At 42.5% G+C, this 27,588-nt stretch overlaps 1 protein-coding gene across 1 annotated transcript in view; it reads right to left on the bottom strand.

Moving 5' to 3' along the window:
- The window catches only part of LOC106601965 (RNA binding protein fox-1 homolog 1), a 365,104-nt gene that overhangs the window by 329,026 nt on the left and 8,490 nt on the right, over nt 1-27,588 (bottom strand). The window lies entirely within an intron of this gene.

Raw genomic sequence — 27,588 nt, 5'->3', positions numbered from 1 at the left:
TGGAGGGAGATCTGACCGAACAAGAGCCATGGAACGATGATGTCCCATTAGACACCTGGCGCGCGAGTTCATGTTGGGTACCCTCGTTCCAATACGTTATAAAAGAGTATGCATTCGTCCACCTTGAATATTATTCATGTTCTGGTTAAAAAAGGCCCTAATGATTTATGCTATACAACGTTTGACATGTTTGAACGAACGTAAATATATTTTTTCCCCTCGTTCATGACGAGAAGTCCGGCTGGCTTAGATCATGTGCTAACAAGACGGAGATTTTTGGACATAAATGATGAGCTTTTTTGAACAAAACTACATTCGTTATGGACCTGTGATACCTGGAAGTGACATCTGATGAAGAGAATCAAAGGTAATGGATTATTTACATAGTATTTTCGATTTTAGATCTCCCCAACATGACGTCTAGTCTGTATCGCAACGCGTATTTTTCTGGCCGCAGTGCTCAGATTATTGCAAAGTGTGATTTCCCAGTAAGGTTATTTTTAAATCTGGCAAGTTGATTGCGTTCAAGAGATGTAAATCTATAATTCTTTAAATGACAATATAATATTTTACCAATGTTTTCTCATTTTAATTATTTAATTTGTGACGCTGACTTGACTGCCGGTTATTGGAGGGAAACGATTTCCTCAACATCAATGCCATAGTAAAACGCTGTTTTTGGATATAAATATGAACTTGATAGAACTAAAAATGCATGCATTGTCTAACATAATGTCCTAGGAGTGTCATCTGATGGAGATTGTAAAAGGTTAGTGCATCATTTTAGCTGGTTTTATGGTTTTGGTGACCCTGTCTTTGACTTGACAAAACATTACACACAACTCTTGTAAATGTACTGTCCTAACATACTCTAAATTTATGCTTTCGCCGTAAAACCTTTTTGAAATCGTAAAACGTGGTTAGATTAAGGAGATGTTTATCTTTCAAAGGGTGTAAAATAGTTGTATGTTTGAAAAATTTGAATTTTGACATTTATTTGGATTCAAATTTGCCGCTCTTGAAATGCACCTGCTGTTGATGGAGTGCACCACGGGTGGCACGCTAGCGTCCCACCTAGCCCATAGAGGTTAAAAGGTTTTGTTCACATCGGCTACCGAGAGCGTTATCACACAGTCATCCAGAACAACTGGTGCTCTCATGCATGCTTCAATGTTGCTTGCCTCATAGCGAGCATGAAAAGCATTTAGCTCATCTGGTAGGCTCGCGTTACTGGGCAGCTTATGTCTGGGTTTCCCTTTGTAGTCCGTAATAGTTTAAGCCCTGCCACATCTGACAAGCGTCAGAGCCAGTGTACAATCTTAATCCTGTATTGACGCTTTGCTTGTTTGATGGTTTGTCTGAGGGCATAGCGGGATTTTCTTATAAGCGTCCGGATTAGTCTCCCGCTCCTTGAAAGCGGCAGCTCTAGCCTTTAGCTTGATGCGGATGTTGCCTGTAATCCATGGCTTCTGGTTGGGATATGTACGTACGGTCACTGTAGGGACGACGTCATCGATGCACTTATTGATGAAGCCGATGACTGAGGTATTCCAGTCTGTGCTAGCAAAACAGTTCAGTAGTGTAGCATCCGCATCATCTGACCACTTCCGTATTGAGCAAGTCACTGGTACTTCCTGCTTTAGCTTTTGTTTGTAAGCAGTAATCAGGAGGATATAATTATGGTCAGATTTGCCAAATGGAGGGCGGGGGAGAGCTTTGTATGCATCTCTGTGTGTGGAGTAAATGTGGTCTAGGATTTATTTTTCTCTGGTTGCACATGTAACATGCTGGTAAAAATTTGGTAAAACTGATTTAAGTTTGTCTGCATTAAAGTCCCAGGCCACAAGGAGCGTCACTTCTGGAAGAGCATTTTCTTGTTTGCTTATGGCCTTATAGAGTTGGTTGAGTGCGGTCTTAGTGCCAGCTTCGCTTTGTGGTGGTAAATAGACGGCTACGAATAATATAGATAGATAGTGTGGTCTACAGCTTATCATAAGGTACTCTACCTCAGGCGAGCAATACCTCGAGACTTCTTTAATATTAGACATCGCGCGCCAGCTGTTATTGACAAGTAGACACACACCCCCACCCCTCGTCTTACCAGAGGTGCATGGAACATCCCGCTAGCTCTATAATGTCTGTACAGTTTTTGATGTCCGTTGGTAGGATAATCTTAATTGTAGGTCATCAATTTTATTTTCCAATGATTGCAAGAAGAACGGATGGCAGTGGGAGTTTACTCACTCACCTATGAATTCTCAGAAGGGTGCCCGATCTGCTGCCCCTTTTCCGGCGTCTTTTCTTCACGTAGAAGGCGTGGATCTGGGCCTGTTCCAGTGAAAGCAGGATATCCTTCTCGTTGGACTCATTAATGGAAAAAGTTTCTTCCAGTCCGTGGTGAGTAATCGCTTTTCTGATGTCAATAAGTTATTTTCGGTCATAAGAGACGGTAGCAGCAACATTATGTACACAATAAGTAAAAAAAAAAAAAAACGAAAACACAATTGGTTGGAAAAATAGCACAATTGTTTGGAATAATGTAAAACGTCAGCTTTGAAGGTCAGGGGATCTCAGAAACCAAGAACTTAAACATTGCCCAAATACTTCAGATGTCTCCTAAGTTCTGGGGTCAGATGTGTTAAGATACAGTACTAGAGGAAGCAGGGCGGTAGCTCCCATTAAACAACACAGAAACAATAAATAGACATCATCCTGGTTATACGACATGACGGTGGTGGGCCTGATCACCGACGATGATGAGAAAGCCTATACGGAGGGGGTCAGAGACCTGGCAGTGTTGTGCCAGGACAACAACCTCTCCTTTAACGTGTGCAAGACAAAGGAGCTCATCGTGAACTACAGGAAATGGAGGACCGTACACATCCCCATTCACATCGACGTGGCTGTTATCATTGACTGGGTACTGGTAACGAGTGTATATAGCCAAGTTATCATTGACTGGGTACTAGTAACGAGTGTATACAGCCAAGTTATCATTGACTGGGTACTAGTAATGAGTGTATACAGCCAAGTTATGATTGACTGGGTACTAGTAACGCATGTATACAGCCAAGTTATCATTGCTCACTGTGGATTTATTACTCATATTATTTTTATATTAAATCACATTCTTTCTCTCTGTATTTTAGTGAAGGGCCCGTAAAGAAGCATTTCACTGTTAGTCTACACTTTTAGTTTTTTACGAAGCATGTGACAAATGCCATTTTATTTAATTGATTTAATACGAAGTTTGAAGGTCAGGTAACCAGTCAGAATGAAGGTCAGGTAACCAGTCAGAATGAAGGTCAGGTAACCAGTCAGAATGAAGGTCAGGTAACCAGTCAGAATGAAGGTCAGGTAACCAGTCAGAATGAAGGTCAGGTAACCAGTCAGAATGAAGGTCAGGTAACCAGTCAGAATGAAGGTCAGGTAACCAGTCAGAATGAAGGTCAGGTAATCCTCCTTCCCTCAAGCCTCTTATCGTTTACGTCATTTAGCAGACACTCTTATCCAGAGCGACTTACAAATTGGTGCATTCACCTTATGATATCCAGTGGAACAACCACTTTACAATAGTGCATCTATATCTTTTTTGGGGATTTCCGCAGGTGCGCGGACATCGACCTTGTGTTCATGCCACAGAACCAGACCAGTAGAATGCTGAAACAGTTTGTGATGCTCTAACTAACTAACTAACTAACTAACTAACTAACTAACTAACTAACTAACTAACTAACTAACTAACTAACTAACTAACTAACTAACTAACTAACTAACTACACTACAGCCAAATGATCTGGAATGTACCACAGCTACAATTACACAGCTTTCAAAAACCCATCTCAACACATCAAATATCAGGTTTAACATAATTAAATGATGAGTAATGAAAATCTGCAGGACAAACTAAAAAAGGAATGTTTTAATTTCATTTCATGTGATGATGATGTATATCTTATGTTAACCAACACAGTGGTTTAAATGAAGATGACACCCAAGTCTGTGTTTCAGCTCCACACAATCTGATTACTGTCAAATCAGTGCTGAAGAAAAAATCTGTTTGTTTTTTTCTTCACTAAAGCGATATGATCCTGCGGTAAGATACTGTTATAAATGCATTTTCAGAGAGGAGTTTCAATATGCTATTTGGTGTCAGGCAGTTTTAATGAAACACCACGGAACTGTTCCATATTACTGCTTCCTGTGCAGAAATCACAGGAATACATCTGTAGAAGTAGATTCACTTCTCTGAAGAAGCCTCTTTTACACTAGATACACAAAATACACATTTAATGTAGAACACTGGTGATGGAGGTCAAACTATAACAATTAAATATGTGTTTGATTATAGAACACTGGTGATGGAGGTAAAACTATAACAATTAAATATGTTTTTGATTATAGAACACTGGTAATGGAGGTAAAACTATAACAATAGGGGGCAAGTTGAAGTTAAGATCTTAAGGCAATTTTGCCAAAGTCTTGTTGTTTCACATAGAAACATAATTTGATGTGACATTGAAATTGTGTTTTGGGATATGCTCTCTTTCTACTCTAGTTCTCTCTCTACCCATCTCTGTCCTTCTCTCAGTCATCCTTAAATCCTTCATCATCTTTCTTCCTTCTGATGTTCTTGCTATGTGTGATTCTTTAGTGTTATTCAACCTCTCTGCTAATTTTTTTGAAACTATTTTAATTAGCTCAGCCTTCGATTGATTTTCCTTTTTTAGGTTGTTATAATCCCTCTTTGTTCCTGTGAGTGACGAGGCTATTGGCAGGTCTGTAGTAGTTTATTCTAGACAGGAGATGGGCTTCTATCTACAGGAGGAGAGGATGCATTCCTCTTCCTCCTCATCTCACACACACTCCCACCGATGCACAGTTTATTTGTTTACTACTGCAGTTTTAGAATTAATATTTTAGTACAGAGGATTAGAAACTGCTGTAAAAGTTACCATGTTCCTTAATATTTGTGACAGTTTTATGCGATTTTTAAATAACAACTGTTACATAAAACAAATGCAATCTAAAACAGGGTAGAGAGAGAGAGAGATGTCAAATTGGCTTTTTACCAAATTACCCTACAACAGACCACGTATTCCCCCTGCACACCCTAATTGACAAACAAACAAACCAAAACAAAGGCAAAGTCTTCTCATGCTTTGTTGATTTCAAAAAAGCCTTCGACTCAATTTTGTATGAGGGTCTGCTATACATATTGATGGAAAGTGGTGTTGGGGGAAAAACATACGACATTATAAAATCCATGTACACAAACAACAAGTGTGCAGTTAAAATAGGCAAAAAACACGCTGAGACAGGGATGCAGCTTAAGCCCCACCCTATTCAACATATATATCAACGAATTGGTGCGGGCACTAGAACAGTCTGCAGCACCTGGCCTTACCCTACTAGAATCTGAAGTCAAATGTTTGCTGATGATCGGGTGCTTCTGTCACCAACCAAGGAGGACCTACAGCAGCACCTAGATATTCTGCACAGATTCTGCCAGACCTGGACCCTGACAGTAAATCTCAGTAAGACCAAAATAATGGTGTTCCAAAAAAGGTCCAGTCGCCAGGACCATAAATACAAATTCCATCTAGACACCATTGCCCTGGAGCACACAAAAAACTATACATACCTTGGCCTAAACATCAGCGCCACAGGTAACTTCCACAAAGCGTTGAACGATCTGAGAGACAAGGCAAGAAGGGCATTCTATGCCATTAAAAGGAACATACAATTCAACATACCAATTACGATCTGGCTAAAAATACTTGAATCAGTCATAGAACCCATTGCCCTTTATGGCTGTGAGGTCTGGGGTTCCGCTCACCAACCAAGAATTCACAAAATGGAACAAACACCAAATTGAGACTCTGCATGCAGAATTCTGCAAAAAATATCCTCTGTGTACAACGTAGAACACCAAATAATGCATGCAGAGCAGAATTAGGCCGATACCCACTAATTATCAAAATCCAGAAAAGAGCCGTTAAATTCTACAACCACCTAAAAGGAAGTGATTCCCAAACCTTCCATAACAAATCCATCACCTACAGAGAGATGAACCTGGAGAAGAGTCCCCTAAGCAAGATGCTCCTGGGGCTCTGTTCACAAACACAAACACACCCCACAGGGTCCCAGGACAGCAACACAACTAGACCCAACCATATCATGAGAAAACAAAAAGATAATTACACATTGGAAAGAATGAACAAAAAAACTGAGCAAACTTGAATGCTATTTGGCCCTAAACAGAGAGGACACAGTGGCAGAATACCTGACCACTGTGACTGACCCAAACTTAAGGAAAGCTTTGACTATGTACAGACTCAGTGAGTGTAGCCTTGCTATTGAGAAAGGCCGCCGTAAGGCAGACATGGCTCTCAAGAGAAGACAGGCTATGTGCACACTGCCCACAAAATGAGGTGGAAACTGAGCTGCACTTCCTAACCTCCTGCCCAATGTATGACCATATTAGAGAAACATATTTCCCTCAGATTACACAGATCCACAAAGAATTTGAAAACAAACCCAATTTTGAAAAACTCCCATATCTACTGGGTGAAATATCACAGTGTGCCATCACAGCAGCAAGATTTGCGACCTGTCGCCACAAGAAAAGGGCAACCAGTGAAGAACAAACACCATTGTAAATACAACCCATATTTATGCTTATTTATTTTCCCTTGATCACCTGGATCAGTCTGGTCAGCTGTTTCATACTACAGTTAAGATTTCCTTCCATCCTTCTCCCCCATCTGAGAGGTGGACATTATATTACACGCCTGGTACTTAACCTTTCAGATCAGCCTCCAGGTAAAGTGTCTCTGGCAATAGAACGAGGGAGAGAAACACCCTACCACTCTTTAATCCTCATGTCACAGGTCTGCCATCCCTCTCCTGTCCCCCATGCCATCCCTCTCCTGTCCCCCATGCCATCCCTCTCCTGTCCCCCATGCCATCCCTCTCCTGTCCCCCATGCCATCCCTCTCCTGTCCCCCATGCCATCCCTCTCCTGTCCCCCATGCCATCCCTCTCTTGTCCCCCATGCCATCCCTCTCCTGTCCCCCATGCCATCCCTCTCCTGTCCCCCATGCCATCCCTCTCCTGTCCCCCATGCCATCCCTCTCCTGTCCCCCATGCCATCCCTCCCCTGTCCCCCATGCCATCCCTCTCCTGTCCCCCATGCCATCCCTCTCCTGTCCCCATGCCATACCAGTGACAACATATAGATGTAATCTGTTTACATATGAACTACATTAAACACTACCTTACAGCACCCTATTCCCTATATAGCGTACAACTTTTAACTATGGCCTATAGCTGGAGACATGCTGTAGATCTGTACATAATTCATGACATGTCGTCACCTTATCATACTGTAGGCTAGCGACCATGACGTCACCTTATCATACTGTAGGCTAGCTACCATGACATCACCTTATCATACTGTAGGCTAGCGACCATGACGTCACCTTATCATACTGTAGGCTAGCTACCATGACATCACCTTATTATACTGTAGGCTAGCGACCATGACGTCACCTTATCATACTGTAGGCTAGCTACCATGACATCACCTTATCCTACTGTAGGCTAGCTACCATGACGTCACCTTATCATACTGTAGGCTAGCTACCATGACGTCACCTTATCATACTGTAGGCTAGCTACCATGACGTCACCTTATCATACTGTAGGCTAGCTACCATGACGTCACCTTATCATACTGTAGGCTAGCGACCATGACGTCACCTTATCATACTGTAGGCTAGCTACCATGACATCACCTTATCCTACTGTAGGCTAGCTACCATGACGTCACCTTATCATACTGTAGGCTAGCTACCATGACATCACCTTATTATACTGTAGGCTAGCTACCATGATGTCACCTTATCATACTGTAGGCTAGCTATCATGACATCACCTTATTATACTGTAGGCTAGCTACCATGACATCACCTTATCATACTGTAGGCTAGCTACCATGACATCACCTCATTATACTGTAGGCTAGCTACCATGACGTCACCTTATCATACTGTAGGCTAGCTACCACGACGTCACCTTATCATACTGTAGGCTAGCTATCATGACATCACCTTATCATACTGTAGGCTAGCTACCATGACATCACCTTATCATACTGTAGGCTAGCTACCATGACATCACCTTATTATACTGTAGGCTAGCTACCATGACGTCACCTTATCATACTGTAGGCTAGCTACCATGACGTCACCTTATCGTACTGTAGGCTAGCTGTATTAGCTGATCTTTTCATGTGAAGTCTGACAGGAGCTGTTAGCCTCTAGCTAGCTGCTTCCAAAGGTCAGGCTAAGGCTAAGGTAGAGGTAGTAATATAGATGGATTAAAGTGTAGCTAGCTAGAGGCTAAGCTAGAGGTAGTAACCATGGGTAATATAGATGGATGTATAAACTGTTAGCCTGACCATTGGAAGCAGCTAGCTAGAGGCTAAGCTATAGGTAGTAACCATGGGTAATATATACTGCTCAAAAAAATAAAGGGAACACTTAAACAACACAATGTAACTCCAAGTCAATCACACTTCTGTGAAATCAAACTGCCCACTTAGGAAGCAACACTGATTGACAATAAATGTCACATGCTGTTGTGCAAATGGAATAGACAACAGGTGGAAATTATAGGCAATAAGCAAGACACCCCCAATAAAGGAGTGGTTCTGCAGGTGGAGACCACAGACCACTTCTCAGTTCCTATGCTTCCTGGCTGATGTTTTGGTCACTTTTGAATGCTGGCGGTGCTTTCACTCTAGTGGTAGCATGAGACGGAGTCTACAACCCACACAAGTGGCTCAGGTAGTGCAGCTCATCCAGGATGGCACATCAATGCGAGCTGTGGCAAGAAGGTTTGCTGTGTCTGTCAGCGTAGTGTCCAGAGCATGGAGGCGCTACCAGGAGACAGGCCAGTACATCAGGAGACGTGGAGGAGGCCGTAGGAGGGCAACAACCCAGCAGCAGGACCGCTACCTCCGCCTTTGTGCAAGGAGGAGCAGGAGGAGCACTGCCAGAGCCCTGCAAAATGACCTCCAGCAGGCCACAAATGTGCATGTGTCTGCTCAAATGGTCAGAAACAGACTCCATGAGGGTGGTATGAGGGCCCGACGTCCACAGGTGGGGGTTGTGCTTACAGCCCAACACCGTGCAGGACGTTTGGCATTTGCCAGAGAACACCAAGATTGGCAAATTCGCCACTGGCGCCCTGTGCTCTTCACAGATGAAAGCAGGTTCACACTGAGCACATGTGACAGACGTGACAGAGTCTGGAGACGCCGTGGAGAACGTTCTGCTGCCTGCAACATCCTCCAGCATGACCGGTTTGGCGGTGGGTCAGTCATGGTGTGGGGTGGTATTTCTTTGGGGTGCCGCACAGCCCTCCATGTGCTCGCCAGAGGTAGCCTGACTGCCATTAGGTACCGAGATGAGATCCTCAGACCCCTTGTGAGACCATATGCTGGTGCGGTTGGCCCTGGGTTCCTCCTAATGCAAGACAATGCTAGACCTCATGTGGCTGGAGTGTGTCAGCAGTTCCTGCAAGAGGAAGGCATTGATGCTATGGACTGGCCCGCCCGTTCCCCAGACCTGAACCCAATTGAGCACATCTGGGACATCATGTCTCGCTCCATCCACCAACGCCACGTTGCACCACAGATTGTCCAGGAGTTGGCGGATGCTTTAGTCCAGGTCTGGGAGGAGATCCCTCAGGAGACCATCCGCCACCTCATCAGGAGCATGCCCAGGCGTTGTAGGGAGGTCATACAGGCACATGGAGGCCACACACACTACTGAGCCTCATTTTGACTTGTTTTAAGGACATTACATCAAAGTTGGATCAGCCTGTAGTGTGGTTTTCCACTTTAATTTTGAGTGTGACTCCAAATCCAGACCTCCATGGGTTGATAAATTGGATTTCCATTGATTATTTTTGTGTGATTTTGTTGTCAGCACATTCAACTATGTAAAGAAAAAAGTATTTAATAAGATTATTTCTTTCATTCAGATCTAGGATGTGTTGTTTAAGTGTTCCCTTTATTTTTTAAGCAGTGTAGATGGATGAATAAGCTGTTAGCTTGACCACTGGAAGCAGCTAGCTAGAGGCTAAGCTAGAGGTAGTAACCATGGGTAATATAGATGGATGTATAAACTGTTAGCCTGACCATTGGAAGCAGCTAGCTAGAGGCTAAGCTAGACGTAGTAACCATGGGTAATATAGATGTATGTATAAACTGTTAGCCTGACCATTGGAAGCAGCTAGCTAGAGGCTAAGCTAGAGGTAGTAACCATGGGTAATATAGATGGATGAATAAGCTGTTAGCCATTATTCCTCTCTCTCCTTGCTATAATCTATCCGTCTACTCCAGCACAGGAATGGATGATTAGTCATGAAGGAGAACAGTGTTACTATAATACTGTAGTAACAGCAGCAGTACATCACTATATCTCAGTACAGATCCCTGAGGAGGTTAGACTGGACTCAGAGGACCAACAGAACTGAAAACACCATTATCCTCAAGAGGACATGGCAGCTTTAAGATGGAGGCTTTAAAAACACCATTATCCTCAAGAGGACATGGCAGCTTTAAGATGGAGGCTTTAAAAACACCATTATCACCAAGAGGACATGGCAGCTTTAAGATGGAGGCTTTAAAAACACCATTATCACCAAGAGGACATGGCAGCTTTAATATGGAGGCTTTAAAAACACCATTATCACCAAGAGGACATGGCAGCTTTAATATGGAGGCTTTAAAAACACCATTATCACCAAGAGGACATGGCAGCTTTAATATGGAGGCTTTAAAAACACCATTATCCTCAAAAGGACATGGCAGCTTTAAGATGGAGGCTTTAAAAACACCATATCCCCAAGAGGACATAGCAGCTTTAATATGGAGGCTTTAAAAACACCATATCCCCAAGAGGACATAGCAGCTTTAAGATGGAGGCTTTAAAAACACCATTATCACCAAGAGGACATGGCAGCTTTAATATGGAGGCTTTAAAAACACCATTATCACTAAGAGGACATGGCAGCTTTAATATGGAGGCTTTAAAAACACCATTATCCTCAAGAGGACATGGCAGCTTTAATATGGAGGCTTTAAAAACACCATTATCACTAAGAGGACATGGCAGCTTTAATATGGAGGCTTTAAAAACACCATTATCCTCAAGAGGACATGGCAGCTTTAAGATGGAGGCTTTAAAAACACCATATCCCCAAGAGGACATAGCAGCTTTAATATGGAGGCTTTAAAAACACCATTATCCCCAAGAGGACATGGCAGCTTTAAGATGGAGGCTTTAAAAACACCATTATCACCAAGAGGACATGGCAGATTTAATATGGAGGCTTTAAAAACACCATTATCCCCAAGAGGACATAGCAGCTTTAATATGGAGGCTTTAAAAACACCATTATCCCCAGGGGAACATGGCAGCTTTAAGATGGAGGCTTTAAAAACACCATTATCCCCAAGAGGACATGGCAGCTTTAGTATGGAGGCTTTAAAATATGCACTTTGCAGAAATCGCTTCTCCATTTCCTGGTTGCTAAAACTCTCATAGTTTGCCTAATTTTCTGTGTATGTGACAAATTAAACTAGCATAGTGTAGAGAATCATTGTACCATCTAAACCGCTGTGAAATATCTTTTCCATAACCAAAAATATTGTATTTTCATACGTTTGAAGCTGAGGTACAAAACCAAAAGTAAAAGATGCAAAATCAAAACTTAAGAAATGGAAGCATAGAAATAACACACATAGACCAGATCTACCGCTTCTAGGACTAGCTTTCAAGTAGAATAACAGATCTATAACTCATATTTCTATGTGAATTTGGTCGGGTCGCCTGAAAAAGTTAGATATTGCCACTTTAAGTACAGAACTGGTCCGGGAGCGTATAACCAGCAACCCCAGAACGTTCCCTAGACGTTATCTCACATTCCCTTGAAGTTGGAATTAGGCTGTGATCCAACCAAGTGGGTGCTACATGTTGGCCCCTACGTATACACCCCAGCACAGATATGGTCCCATGGGTTAGAGAGGAGGGGAAGACGGGGTAGAGAGGGAAGCGGGAGGGAGAGAGGAGATCAGAGGAGGGGAAGACGGGGTAGAGAGAGGAGAGGAGATAAGAGGGTAAGACGGGATAGAGAGGGGAGAGGGAGGGAGAGAGGGAGAGAGGAGAGGAGATCAGAGGAGGGGAAGACGGGATGGAGAGGGAAGAGGGAGGGAGGGAGAGAGGAGATCAGAGGAGGGAAAGACGGGATGGAGAGGGGAGAGGGAGGGAGAGAGGAGATCAGAGGAGGGGAAGACAGGATGGAGAGGGGAGAGGGAGAGAGGAGATCAGAGGAGGGGAAGACGGGGTAGAGAGAGGAGAGGAGATAAGAGGGTAAGACGGGATAGAGAGGGGAGAGGGAGGGAGAGAGGGAGAGAGGAGAGGAGATCAGAGGAGGGGAAGACGGGATGGAGAGGGAAGAGGGAGGGAGGGAGAGAGGAGATCAGAGGAGGGAAAGACGGGATGGAGAGGGGAGAGGGAGGGAGAGAGGAGATCAGAGGAGGGGAAGACGGGATGGAGAGGGGAGAGGGAGGGATGGAGAGAGGAGATCAGAGGAGGGAAAGACGGGATGGAGAGGGAGGGAGGGAGGGAGGGAGGGAGGGAGGGAGGGAGGGAGGGAGGGAGGGAGGGAGGGAGGGAGGGAGGGAGGGAGGGGCATTAATATGTAATTTATTGATGAGGGCAGAATGTGTCTGTAGTGGACTAACAAATGGAATCCCTCAGAAGTCCCTTATGTCTGCAATATGTACCTCTCTACCCCCTCCTCTTCCCTCCTCACTCTTTCCTTTCTCCCTCGCTCTCACAACCCCGTCTTTATTTACACACCTCATTTACACTAGTACACACTCCCTGCATCCCTCCCCATGCCCTCACTCCCTCCCTCCTTATCCCTTACACGTCCTCACCCCCTCTCTCCCTATCCCTCCCTCCCCTGTCCTCCTTCTCCCCTCTCCTCCCTTATCCTCCTTCTCCCCCTCTCCTCCTTCTCCCCCTCTCCTCCCATATCCTCATTCTCCCCCCTCTCCTCCTTCTCCCCCTCTCCTCCCTTATCCTCCTTCTCCCCCTCTCCTCCTTCTCCCCCTCTCCTCCCTTATTCTCCCCCTCTCCTCCCTTATCCTCCTTCTCCCCCTCTCCTCATTCTCCCCCTCCTCCTTCTCCCCCTCTCCTCCCTTATTCTCCCCCTCTCCTCCCTCTCCTCCTTCTCCCCCGCTCCTCCCTTATCCTCCTTCTCCCCCTCTCCTCCCATATCCTCATTCTCCCCCTCTCCTCATTCTCCCCCTCTCCTCATTCTCCCCCTCTCCTCATTCTCCCCCTCTCCTCCCCCTCCTCCTTCTCCCCCTCTCCTCCTTTATCCTCCTTCTCATTTATCCTCTTTCTCCCCCTCTCCTCCCATATCCTCCTTCTCCCCATCTCCTCCTTCTCCCCCTCTCCTCATTCTCCCCCTCTCCTCCTTCTCCTCCTTCTCCCCCTCTCCTCCCATATCCTCCTTCTCCCCATCTCCTCCCCCTCTCCCCCTTATCCTCCTTCTCCCCCTCTCCTCCCATATCCTCCTCCCCCTCTCCTCATTCTCCCCCTCTCCTCCTCTCCTCCTTCTCCCCTCTCCTCCCTAACCCCCCACTCCCCTCTCCTCCCTTATCCTCCTTTCCCCCCTCTCCTCCCATATCCTCCTCCCCCTCTCCTCATTCTCCCCCTCTCCTCCTCTCCTCCTTCTCCCCTCTCCTCCCTAACCCCCCACTCCCCTCTCCTCCCTTATCCTCCTTCTCCCCCCTCTCCTCTTATCCTCCATCTCCCCATCTCCTCTCTTATCCAACAGAACAGAAGAGGAAGGAAAGAGAGAGAAGATATTTAATACGATGAATATGAGGGAAGAAAAGGAAAGGAAAGGAGAGGAGAATGAGAGTGTACAATAGCAGGTAATTGATTAGCTTCAGTGTAGAAACGGAGGCTTCATTTGCTAAAGTGCTGCCAGGGTTTAGATCCTCTTTCACTCTCACGCTCTATCTCCCTATCTCCCTATTCCTTCCTCTCTCTCTCCATCTCCCTATCTTACTATTCCTTCCTCTCTCTCTCTCTCCATCTCCCTATTCCTTCCTCTCTATCTCCCTATCTCCCTATTCCTTCCTCTCTCTCTCCATCTCCCTATCTCATTATTCCTTCCTCTCTCTCTCCATCTCCCTATCTTACTATTCCTTCCTCTCTCTCTCTCTCTCTCCATCTCCCTATTCCTTCCTCTCTCTCTCTCTCTCTCCATCTCCCTATTCCTTCCTCTCTCTCTCCATCTCCCTATCTCCCTATTCCTTCCTCTCTCTCTCCATCTCCCTATCTCATTATTCCTTCCTCTCTCTCTCCATCTCCCTATCTTACTATTCCTTCCTCTCTCTCTCTCTCTCTCCATCTCCCTATTCCTTCCTCTCTCTCTCTCCATCTCCCTATTCCTTCCTCTCTCTCTCTCCATCTCCCTATTCCTTCCTCTCTCTTGCCATCTCACTATTCCTTCCTCTCTCTCTCCATCTCCCTATTCCTTCCTCTCTCTCTCCATCTCACTATTCCTTCCTCTTTCTCTCCATCTCACTATTCCTTCCTCTCTCCATCTCCCTATTCCTTCCTCTCTCTCTCTCATCTCACTATTCCTTCCTCTCTCCGTCTCACTATTCCTTCCTCTCTCCATCTCCCTATTCCTTCCTCTCTCCATCTCCCTATTCCTTCCTCTCTCTCTCCATCTCCCTATTCCTTCCTCTCTCCGTCTCCCTATTCCTTCCTCTCTCTCTCCGTCTCACTATTCCTTCCTCTCTCTCTCCATCTCCCTATTCCTTCCTCTCTCCGTCTCCCTATTCCTTCCTCTCTCTCTCTCATCTCACTATTCCTTCCTCTCTCCATCTCCCTATTCCTTCCTCTCTCTCTCTCTCTCTCTCTCCATCTCCCTATTCCTTCCTCTCTCTCTCCATCTCACTATCTCACTATTCCTTCCTCTTTCTCTCTATATATTTCTCTCTCTCCCTATTTCCCTCTCTCTATCTATCTCTCCTACTCATTACTCTACCTCCCTTTCTCACTCTTTCTCCATCTCCCCATGTCTCTCTCTCTCTCCCTTCTTTCCATTTCCAGCAGTCAGTATATGAGAGAAGCAGAGCCAGTTGATACGGCGTGTTAGGCCTTATCATTGTGACTGTGATCAGAGCTATCCTCAGGGCTATTCTCTACTGTTTAACACAGGAGCATGAAGAGGTCATGTTTTTTCTCTGTCTCTCTCTCCATCTCTATCTCTTTCTCTGTGAGCATGTGTGTGTGTGTGTGTGTGTGTGTGTGTGTGTGTGTGTGTGTGTGTGTGTGTGTGTGTGTGTGTGTGTGTGTGTGTGTGTGTGTGTGTGTGTGTGACTGTGTGTGTGTGCAGTAAAGCATGTCCATAGGAAATGGCTGTGTGTTTATGGTGGGCCATCTGGCCTCTTAGAACATAGCAGTAAATTATACCTAGAGGAGAGAGGAGAGGAGACGAGAGGAAAGGAACGGAGAGGTGAGGAGATGAGAGGACAGGAAAGGAACGGCGAGGAAAGGAGAGGTGAGGAGACGAGAGGAAAGGAACGGAGAGGAAAGGAGAGGTGAAGAGACGAGAGGAGAGGAAAGGAGAGGAAAAGAAAGGAGGGGAAAGGAGAGGAGAGGAAAGGAAACCTCCTCTTGTAATCTCCTCCTCTCCCCTGAAAACCCTCACTGCCACTTCTGTTATACAACTCTGGATATTTATATTTTGTGTTGAGAAACTGGAGAGCAAAGACCTGAGGTCTGTTGAAACCCTATGACCCACACACAGCAAATCTCCACAGTCACATTGGGAGGCAGGTAGCCTAGCTGTTCAGAGCAGGTAGCCTAGCGATTAAGAGCAGGTAGCCTAGCTGTTCAGAGCAGGTAGCCTAGCTGTTCAGAGCAGGTAGCCTAGCGGTTAAGAGCAGGTAGCCTAGCGGTTAAGAGCAGGTAGCCTAGCTGTTCAGAGCAGGTAGCCTAACTGTTCAGAGCAGGTAGCCTAGCTGTTCAGAGCAGGTAGCCTAGCTGTTCAGAGCAGGTAGCCTAGCTGTTCAGAGCAGGTAGCCTAACTGTTCAGAGCAGGTAGCCTAGCGGTTAAAAGCAGGTTGCCAAGCGGCTCGGAGCAGGTAGCCTAGCGGTTCAGAGCAGGTCGCCTAGCGGTTCAGAGCAGGTAGCCTAGCGGTTCAGAGCAGGTAGCCTAGCAGTTCAGAGCAGGTCAACTAGAGGTTAAGAGCAGGTAGCCTAGCGGTTCAAAGCAGGTAGCCTAGCGGTTCAGAGCAGGTAGCCTAGCGGTTCAGAGCAGGTAGCCTAGCGGTTCAGAGCAGGTAGCCTAGCGGTTCAGAGCAGGTAGCCTAGCGGTTCAGAGCAGGTAGCCTAGCTGTTCAGAGCATTGGGCCAGTAACTGAAATCTGTTTGCTCATGATTTACAATGTAAACGTAAAAATGTCACTCACGCACATGCACAAACACACAAATTCATGAGCACCTTATGCAAATCACACAAGCTTTAAATTATTCAAAAGTGATAATTTCTTTAATGTTGGGTGGTAGAACTAGGAGGAACGTCAATGAATTTGCTGCTTGGATGGTCACTGCTCACACTGCCAAATACTGCAGCAGAAGAGACAGGGAGAGAGTGGATAATTGGAGAGAGAGAGAGAGAGAGAAACAGAGAGAGATAGAGAGAGCAACAGATAGAGAGAGCAACAGAGAGAGAGCAACAGAGATAGGAGAACAGAGAGAGACCAACAGAGAGAGAGAGCGAGAGCAACAGAGAGAGATAGAGAGAGCAACAGATAGAGAGAGCAACAGAGAGAGAGCAACAGAGAGAGAGCAACAGAGATAGGAGAACAGAGAGAGACCAACAGAGAGAGAGAGCGAGAGCAACAGAGAGAGAGAGCGAGAGAGAGAGAGAGAGAGAGAGATGATATAGTGATATTTGTCACCTTGATAGAATGATTACTACTCTGATCTTCACTGAAGAAGGACATGTTATGGATGAGAAAAATACTTGTATAATAACCGCTGTGTGTGTGTAATCAATACGAGGTTAAAAATATTACTTCTGTTATATTCAAACACACACACACACACACACACACACACACACACACACACACACACACACACACACACACACACACATTCATTAGTTAATTAAAGGAGTAGGATCAGCCAGTAAGGAGACCCGTAGAGCAGATATTCTCTCTGATATATTATCACATATTATATTATAATACTGCTACTGATTTCACATAGTGAACATAACAAAGCTGTACAAACACATACACTTCTGTATTCTGGCACAACAACTTTTTTACACAACAATTCTAAACTGGTGTCAGTAACACCTTTATGATTGGTTTATTGACATAAATATGAAAGACATACATTTCATACATTTTCAACCAAGTCAAAAGCTAAACACCATGACATTTCTCTGAAATACTAAAACACACACAGTGTCCTATTAAGTTCTCAGAGCTCCAGAGAGCATTGCTGTGCAGCAGCTGTTATATATTAAGGTTCCAGGACACTGGTGCTGAGGCGGAATAACTGCTCTCTTATGGAAATGATGGTAACACTTCACAATAAGGTGTTTATAAAGGGTTTATAAAGGATTTGTAATTACATTATTAAGACTAACTAACTAGCTAGCGTATTAGCAAAAATTGTGATAACTAGCTAACCCCCTTTAATCTGTGGTATCTAGCTATAAGTGTTAGCAAGTAATGGTATTAGTATTAGTAGTATTAGCATTAGAAGTATTAGTGGTAGTACTAGTAGTATTAGTATTAGTAGTATTAGTATTAATAGTATCATTAGTATATAAGTATTAGTAGTATTAGTATTATCAGCTTTAATAGTATTCGTAGTATTAGTAGAATTAGCATTAGTACTATTAGTATTATTTGTTTTAGTATTATTAGTATTACTATTAGTATTAGTATTACTATTAGCTAGCAGTGGATAACATAACTAGCTAAACTAAACGTTATAAATCCTGATAAAGAGTTATGTGTAGATAGTGTGTCTATGCTACATTGTCATAAATTCCTCTTCTCTCCCACAGATTCCCATGAGGTCTCAGACTCCAGGAGGTGAGATGTTGAACAAGAAAGAGACATATGAAGAAACAGAAGGGGACGATGTTGCTTAGTTAAATAGTTCATGTGTTGTCAGTTTCTATTCTGACTTGTAATATTAAAAAGAGAAAAAGAACCCACTGTTTATCTGAATTAGCTAGGCTACTCACTGTACCACTGATAGGATACAGACCACCCTGTTTATCTGAATTAGCTAGGCTACTCACTGTACCACTGATAGGATACAGACCACCCTGTTTATCTGAATTAGCTAGGCTACTCACTGTACCACTGATAGGATACATTCCACCCTGTTTATCTGAATTAGCTAGGCTACTCACTGTACCACTGATAGGATACATTCCACCCTGTTTATCTGAATTAGCTAGGCTACTCACTGTACCACTGATAGGATACAGACCACCCTGTTTATCTGAATTAGCTAGGCTACTCACTGTACCACTGATAGGATACAGACCACCCTGTTTATCTGAATTAGCTAGGCTACTCACTGTACCACTGATAGGATACAGACCACCCTGTTTATCTGAATTAGCTAGGCTACTCACTGTACCACTGATAGGATACAGACCACCCTGTTTATCTGAATTAGCTAGGCTACTCACTGTACCACTGATAGGATACATTCCACCCTGTTTATCTGAATTAGCTAGGCTACTCACTGTACCACTGATAGGATACATTCCACCCTGTTTATCTGAATTAGCTAGGCTACTCACTGTACCACTGATAGGATACAGACCACCCTGTTTATCTGAATTAGCTAGGCTACTCACTGTACCACTGATAGGATACAGACCACCCTGTTTATCTGAATTAGCTAGGCTACTCACTGTACCACTGATAGGATACAGACCACCCTGTTTATCTGAATTAGCTAGGCTACTCACTGTACCACTGATAGGATACAGACCACCCTGTTTATCTGAATTAGCTAGGCTACTCACTGTACCACTGATAGGATACAGACCACCCTGTTTATCTGAATTAGCTAGGCTACTCACTGTACCACTGATAGGATACAGACCACCCTATTTATCTGAATTAGCTAGGCTACTCACTGTACCACTGATAGGATACAGACCACCCTGTTTATCTGAATTAGCTAGGCTACTCACTGTACCACTGATAGGATACAGACCACCCTGTTTATCTGAATTAGCTAGGCTACTCACTGTACCACTGATAGGATACAGACCACCCTGTTTATCTGAATTAGCTAGGCTACTCACTGTACCACTGATAGGATACAGACTTGAGTCACTGCAATTAACATCGTTTTCCAAATGTATCTTTCTATTAAATTACATTTTGTTCTTATATATAGATTATGTGCTGTTATAAATGTTGGGTACTCATTAATACAGTAGGTTTCGATATTCTTTAAAGGTATCTTTCCAACAGTTAAGGTAACTCATTTGGTAATGGTCAGTGGACTGCCACTTTAAAGTATGGTATCATTTTAGCAGTTATACATGTTTATAACTCAGTTATGAATGTTTATAGGTCGGCCACTTTAAAATAAGATATACATTTATCAGGTATACATGTGGGTAAATCACTTATAGATGATTTGAGAGTTCACTCAGAGCTAAGACATACTTATAGGTCGTTTTGGGTGTTCATCACTACATACACGAGAGAAGATTCAACACTTTATTAAACATGTTCAGTCAATGAAAAGAAAAATATATATATATATAAAAAATGCATGAAATGAATTGTATGAAATGTATGCATTCACTACTGTAAGTCACTCTGGATAAGAGCGTCTGCTAAATGACTAAAATGTAAATGTAAATTAATTCTAAACATTACTGCATTATCCTGGTTGCCTGTCTACCACAACATTACTGCATTGTCCTGGTTGTCTGTCTACCACAACATTACTGCATTGTCCTGGTTGTCTGTCTACCACAACATTACTGCATTGTCCTGGTTGTCTGTCTACCACAACATTACTGTTCAGTCAATGAATGGTGGGTATGAAGACCACAACATTCAACATTGTGAGAGGCCACCTCCTCCACTGTTTCACCAACCAAAGGTACTACAGTTACCATTTCACACCAGAGTTCACCATACTTTAACTATCACAGAGAAGTGGTAAGTGTGCTGATATCATCTGGTAAGGGGTCATAGGTTAGGAATGATGATTGAATAATGTCCTGGACATACATTTGGCCAGGGCATCAGGGTTTCAAACTTGGGTCAAGACACATCATGAAAACCAACCTCTTCTGCTCCTACATAACCATTGTTGAACTACATAACCATTGTTCATTGTTGAACTACATAACCATTGTTCATTGTTGAACTACATAACCATTGTTCAACTACATAACCATTGTTCAACTACATAACCATTGTTCAACTACATAACCATTGTTCAACTACATAACCATTGTTCATTGTTGAACTACATAACCATTGTTCATTGTTGAACTACATAACCATTGTTCAACTACATAACCATTGTTCAACTACATAACCATTGTTCAACTACATAACCATTGTTCAACTACATAACCATTGTTGAACTACATAACCATTGTTCATTGTTGAACTACATAACCATTGTTCATTGTTGAACTACATAACCATTGTTCAACTACATAACCATTGTTCAACTACATAACCATTGTTCATTGTTGAACTACATAACCATTGTTCATTGTTGAACTACATAACCATTGTTGAACTACATAACCATTGTTCAACTACATAACCATTGTTCAACTACATAACCATTGTTCAACTACATAACCACTGTTCAACTACATAACCATTGTTCAACTTTTCAAAATGGATGAGGATACATAAGGGTTCATCTTATCAACATGTGTCAGTACATTTATAACTGGTCAATAACTGGAGGTAAATACTGGCTCATTATTTGGCAAACTGATCAATGTAATATAACCATTTATTCAAGGTTTATACCTTGTATATAGCCTCTATACTGCTATTTTACTGCTGCTCTTTAATTATTTGTTACTTTCATTTATACATTTTTTTACTTAACACTTATTTTTCTTAAAACTGCATTGTTGGTTAAGTGCTTGTAAATAAGCATTTCACTGTAAGGTCTATACTTGTTGCATTGGCGCATGTGACAAATAACATTTGATTTGATTTGATTATGCATTTACAAATGATTCAATAATGGTTAATGATGTAATTATAACTCCTTATAACTCCATAAAACCCCGTATAACCCCTTCATAAACATTTCACGAATAAAACCTTATTGCAAAGCACTACCTAAATGGTTCTAGTGGAAAATTCAATAGTCACATCGTTTCATTTCCAACTGTTCCCTTCCTCTCTCCCTCAGTACCAAAAACGGCATCAGACAGCATTTTTCAAAAAAGAGCCTGAATATCCATCCATCTATCCCTACTTCCAGTCACAGTCCCAACCTAACCTCGGTCCCAACCCCAGCCCAAACCTCAGTCCCAACCTCAGTCCCAACCTCAGTCCCAACCTCAGCACCAACCTCAGCCCCAACCTCAGCCCCAACCTCAGCCCCAACCTCAGCACCAACCTCAGCCCCAACCTCAGCCCCAACCTCAGCCCCAACCTCAGCACCAACCTCAGCACCAACCTCAGCACCAACCTCAGCACCAACCTCAGCACCAACCTCAGTACCAACCTCAGCCCCAACCTCAGTCCCAACCTCAGTACCAACCCCAGCCCCAACCCCAGCCCCAACCCCAGCCCCAACCTCAGTCCCAGTCCCAGCTTCAACCCAGTGAGAGATTAAATCTGGATTGTGTCCAACCAGAGATCAATAAATCATCCTGCATTTATAAATCACCAAACAAAACTTTGTCATATTCCATATTCTAATGTATTGTACTGGTATGAACCCAGAGAGAGAGGAGCATTATGTAGATAGTCACCATGTAGACAAAACACAGAGTCTAGAGACAGAACAAGACCAGCTACACACCTAGACATGTATAATGTAGACACTACACATCTAACACATTTACAATGTAGACACTACACACCTAGACATTAATAATGTAGACACTACACACTTAGACATTTATAATGTAGACACTACACATCTAGACACTTATAATGTAGACACTACACACCTAGACATTTATAATGTAGACACTACACATCTAGACATTAATAATGTAGACACTACACATCTAGACATTAATAATGTAGACACTCCACACAGACATTTATAATGTAAACACTACACATCTAGACATTCATAATATAGACACTACACACCTAGACATTAATAATGTAGACACTAGAGGTCGACCGATTAATCGGAATGGCCGATTAATTAGGGCCGATTTCAAGTTTTCATAACAATCGGAAATCGGTATTTTTGACCTTTATTTAACTAGGCAAGTCAGTTAAGAACACATTCTTATTTTCAATGACGGCCTAGGAACGGTGGGTTAACTGTCTTGTTCAGGGGCAAAACGACAGATTTTTACCTTGTCAGCTTGGGGATTCAATCTTGCAACCTTACGGTTAACTAGTCCAACGCTCTAACCACCTGCTTTACATTGTACTCCACGAGGAGCCTGCCTGTTACGCGAATGCAGTAAGAAGCCAAGGTAAGTTGCTAGGTAGCATTAAACTTATCTATAAAAAACAATCAATCAATCATAATCACTAGTTAACTACACATGGTTGATGATATTACTAGTTTATCTAGCCTGTCCTGCGTTGCATATAATCGCTTAGGTACACATTGCTCCAACCATAAACATCAATGCCTTTCTTTTTATTTTATTTATTTTATTTATTTCACCTTTATTTAACCAGGTAGGCAAGTTGAGAACAAGTTCTCATTTACAATTGCGACCTGGCCAAGATAAAGCAAAGCAGTTCGACAACATACAAAAACACAGAGTTACACATGGAGTAAAACAACATACAATCAATGATGCAGTAGAAGAAAAAAAAAATCAATACACAAGTATATATTTTTAAACCTGCATATTTAGTTAATATTGCCTGCTAACATGATTTTTTTTTAACTAGGGAAAATGTGTCACTTCTCTTGCAAACAGAGTCAGGGTATATGTAGCAGTTTGGGCCGCCAGGCTCGTTGCGAACTGTGAAGACTATTTCTTCCTAACAAAGACAGCCGACTTCGCCAAACGGGGGATGATTTAACAAAAGCGCATTTGCGAAAAAAGCACAATCGTTGCACGACTGTACCTAACCATAAACATCAATGCCTTTCTTAAAATCAATACACAGAAGTATTTTATGTATTTTTAAACCTGCATATTTAGCTAAAAGAAATCCAGGTTAGCAGGCAATATTAACCAGGTGAAATTGTGTCATTTTGTGTTCATTGCACGCAGAGTCAGGGTATATGCAACAGTTTGGGCCGCCTGGCTCGTTGCGAACTAATTTGCCAGAATTTTACGTAATTATGACATAACATTGAAGGTTGTGCAATGTTACAGGAATATTTAGACTTAGGGATGCCACCCGTTAGATAAAATACGGAACGGTTCTGTATTTCACTGACAGGAAAAACGTTTTGTTTTCGAGATGATAGTTTCCGGATTCGACCATATTAATGACCTAAGGGTCAAATTTCTGTGTGTTATTATGTTATAATTAAGTCTATGATATGATAGAGCAGTCTGACTGAGTGATGGTAGGCAGCAGCAGGCTCATAAGCATTCATTCAAACAGCACGTTACTGCATTTGCCAGCAGCCCTTCGCAATGCATTGCGCTGTTTATGACTTCAAGCCTATCAACCAACCGAGATTAGGCTGGTGTAACCGATGTCAAATGGCTAGCTAGTTAGCCGGGTGCGCGCTAATAGCGTTTCAACGTCACTTGCTCTGAGACTTGGAGTAGTTGTTCCCCTTGCTCTACATGGGTAACGCTGCTTCGAGGGTGGCTGTTGTCGATGTGTTCCTGGTTTGAGCCCAGGTAGGAGCGAGGAGAGGGACGGAAGCTATACTGTTACACTGGCAATACTAAAGTGCCTATAAGAACATCCATAGTCAAAGGTACATGAAATACAAATCGTATAGAGAGAAATAGTCCTATAATTCCTATAATACCTATAATAACCTAAAACTTCTTACCTGGGAATATTGAAGACTCATGTTAAAAGGAACCACCAGCTTTCATATGTTCTCATGTTCTGAGCAAGGAACTTAAACGTTAGCTTTTTTACATGGCACATATTGCACTTTTACTTTCTTTTCCAACACTTTTGTTTTTGCATTATTTTAACCAAATTGAACATGTTTAATTATTTATTTGAGGCTAAATTGATTTTATTGATGTATTATATTAAGTTAAAATAAGTGTTCATTCAGTATTGTTGTAATTGTCATTATTACAAATAAATAAAATAAAAACCGGCCGATTAATCGGTATCGCTTGTTTTGGTCCTCCAATAATCAGTATCGGTACCGGCGTTGAAAAATCATAATCGGTCGACCTCTAGTAGACACTACACAGCTAGACATTTATAATGTAGACACTACACACCTAGACATTTATAATGTAGACACTACACACCTAGACATTTATAATGTAGACACTACACATCTAGACATTTATAATGAAGACACTACACACCTAGACATTTATAATATAGACACAACACACCTAGACATTTATAATGTAGACACAACACACCTAGACATTTATAATATAGACACTACACACCTAGACATTTATAATGTAGACACTACACACCAAGACATTTATAAAGCAGACACCAGGGGCGGAAATCCCGGGGGGGACGGGGTGGACACGACCCCCCCATCCTGGGAAAAATATGATTTGTCCCCCCCAATATATCACTGAAACATAACTATGTAATTTAAATAATATTAATAATACGCAATGAAAACAATTGTCCTTATTATAGATACTTAATAGCGCGTTTTTAAGTTTCAAAAGATTGCGACCCCCCCCAACCTTTGCCTCACAATGGTTTGATCCACTGCCAGTTCCTTAGCTTGGGAGGTAACGTAGAGGTCGTATCTACTGTCTGAAAGGCACTCAATGCACGTAACTGACGTGAGGTTCATCCAGTCAATCGCGCACACACACTAGCTGAATATGCAGAGCTAGCGCGCAAATATTAACTATTAAGCTAGCTAGTACCTATTCCATTTATGTGGCGTCGTCAAAGATGGAATCTTTGCTATCGTCAATTTATTCCAAGATCAGCATGCATGTAAGTTTGTGCTTCAAAGTCCCTGTGATAAGGTTAGCGATAAACTGAACAGAACTACACTCTCTTCTACCATTGTTTGAAATATATTTAATGGTCTCGTTGCAAAAGCTAAATTCTCGCAAGGGAACTTTTATTTATATATTTTATTTCACCTTTATTTAACCCGGGTAGCAAAGATTATAGCAAACACCACTGAATTGGTGCTCGCTAGCTTTGCAAATTCAGCTATTGTTAGAAGCCAGCCAATATGAAACAAACGATTAAACTTACAAAAGGTTGCAGCATATGTTGTGTAAATGGTGAACTCATACAGCTGTCAACTCTTGTCACTGCAATCCGTTTCACATTTGCTAGCTACCTTTTAGATCGAAGCCCATATTGAATGATAGAAGATAAGATGATAGAAGCCCATCTCCTACTGTAAATAACCTACATACTGTGTGTGTAGCCAACCAGGTAGAAAAATGGCAGAAAAATGGCAGAAAAAAGACGGACATCAGAGTATTTTTCAGTACACCAAAACGCAAAGTAAGAACCCTCGTAGCCTAATATCTCAAAGACTAGTTGATAAAATGTTCATAAGAAAGAAATGAAATTCTAATGGAAATGTTTCACAATGATGTCATTAGGCAGAGCAGGCAACAGATGGCACACAGACAGCAGAGTTGGGGACAGATATGCAGGGACAGACTGGCAGAGACAGGGAGTCTCAGGTAAGTTTGTTGAGTCTTTGTTTGGCAACATTATGAAAGGTTCTCAATTTTTTTTACTTGTAAAATAGGACCATAATTGGAAAATGCCATGGATACCCCCACTCTCAACTTAAACTGGTGACTGAACTAAGATTTGTTAAAGTCAATGGTATTGCTGTTGTGATTAGTTGTGTAGTTTTGGGTGCCGGTAGTTAGGAGTACGGCAAACACCTTATTTTTTTGGTTCCTCAATATACATTTACCATATTAAACGTAGGCTATGTGTTACAGCACTACTTTTGGTGTCCCCCTCAGGAATTGCTCTTGAGAAAATGTAATGTAATTGTCCCCTCCAAAGTTGATATCAGATTTTCGCCCCTGGTAGACACCTCACTACGCACTTAATGAGAGACAATATCTCCACGTATCACCATGGAAGCTGTATAATGGAACAATATCTCCACATATCACCATGGAAGCTTTATAATGGAACTATATCTCCACATATCACCATGGAAGCTGTATAATGGAACTATATCTCCACATATCACCATGGAAGCTTTATAATGGAACTATATCTCCACATATCACCATGGAAGCTGTATAATGGAACTATATCTCCACATATCACCATGGAAGCTGTATAATGGAACAATATCTCCACATATCACCATGGAAGCTGTATAACGGAACAATATCTCCACATATCACCATGGAAGCTGTATAATGGAACTATATCTCCACATATCACCATGGAAGCTGTATAAAGGAACTATATCTCCACATATCACCATGGAAGCTTTATAAAGGAACTATATCTCCACATATCACCATGGAAGCTGTATAATGGAACTATATCTCCACATATCACCATGGAAGCTTTATAATGGAACTATATCTCCACATATCACCATGGAAGCTGTATAATGGAACAATATCTCCACATATCACCATGGAAGCTGTATAATGGAACAATATCTCCACATATCACCATGGAAGCTGTATAATGGAACTATATCTCCACATATCACCATGGAAGCTGTATAATGGAACAATATCTCCACGTATCACCATGTAAGCTGTATAATGTATAACTAAACATTGACTCACACTTCTGAAACATGAGGGGTCGTGTCAAAGTGTGTGACTATGCGTTGACCGGGTGGTCAGGTGTGGCTATAGAAACTGACAATCCGCTGAACCTATCAGACACCTTACACTACGGGTCGGCTACAGGCTAAGGAACACCAACATTTCACAGCAATAAAAAGGTAAAAATATATTTTTTTTTTAAAAGAGGACATTTTTTTTCTCCTTTCGGAGAGGAAATGAGAGTTGAAACACTGCTAGTGTTCCTCAATAATACATCCTGTTAATAATCTCCTGTCTCACAGCAACCACTGGAGCGCCTTAACAAGATCACTTCAAGGGGAAAAAGCTGATAGAAATAATGAATGA

The sequence above is a fragment of the Salmo salar genome, chromosome 03, assembly GCF_965601325.2.
Source record: "Salmo salar chromosome 03, fSalSal1, whole genome shotgun sequence".
Lineage (NCBI taxonomy): Eukaryota > Metazoa > Chordata > Actinopteri > Salmoniformes > Salmonidae > Salmo > Salmo salar.
The sequence above is the reverse complement of the archived record's forward strand: the minus strand, read 5'-3'. Positions and strand labels throughout refer to the sequence as shown.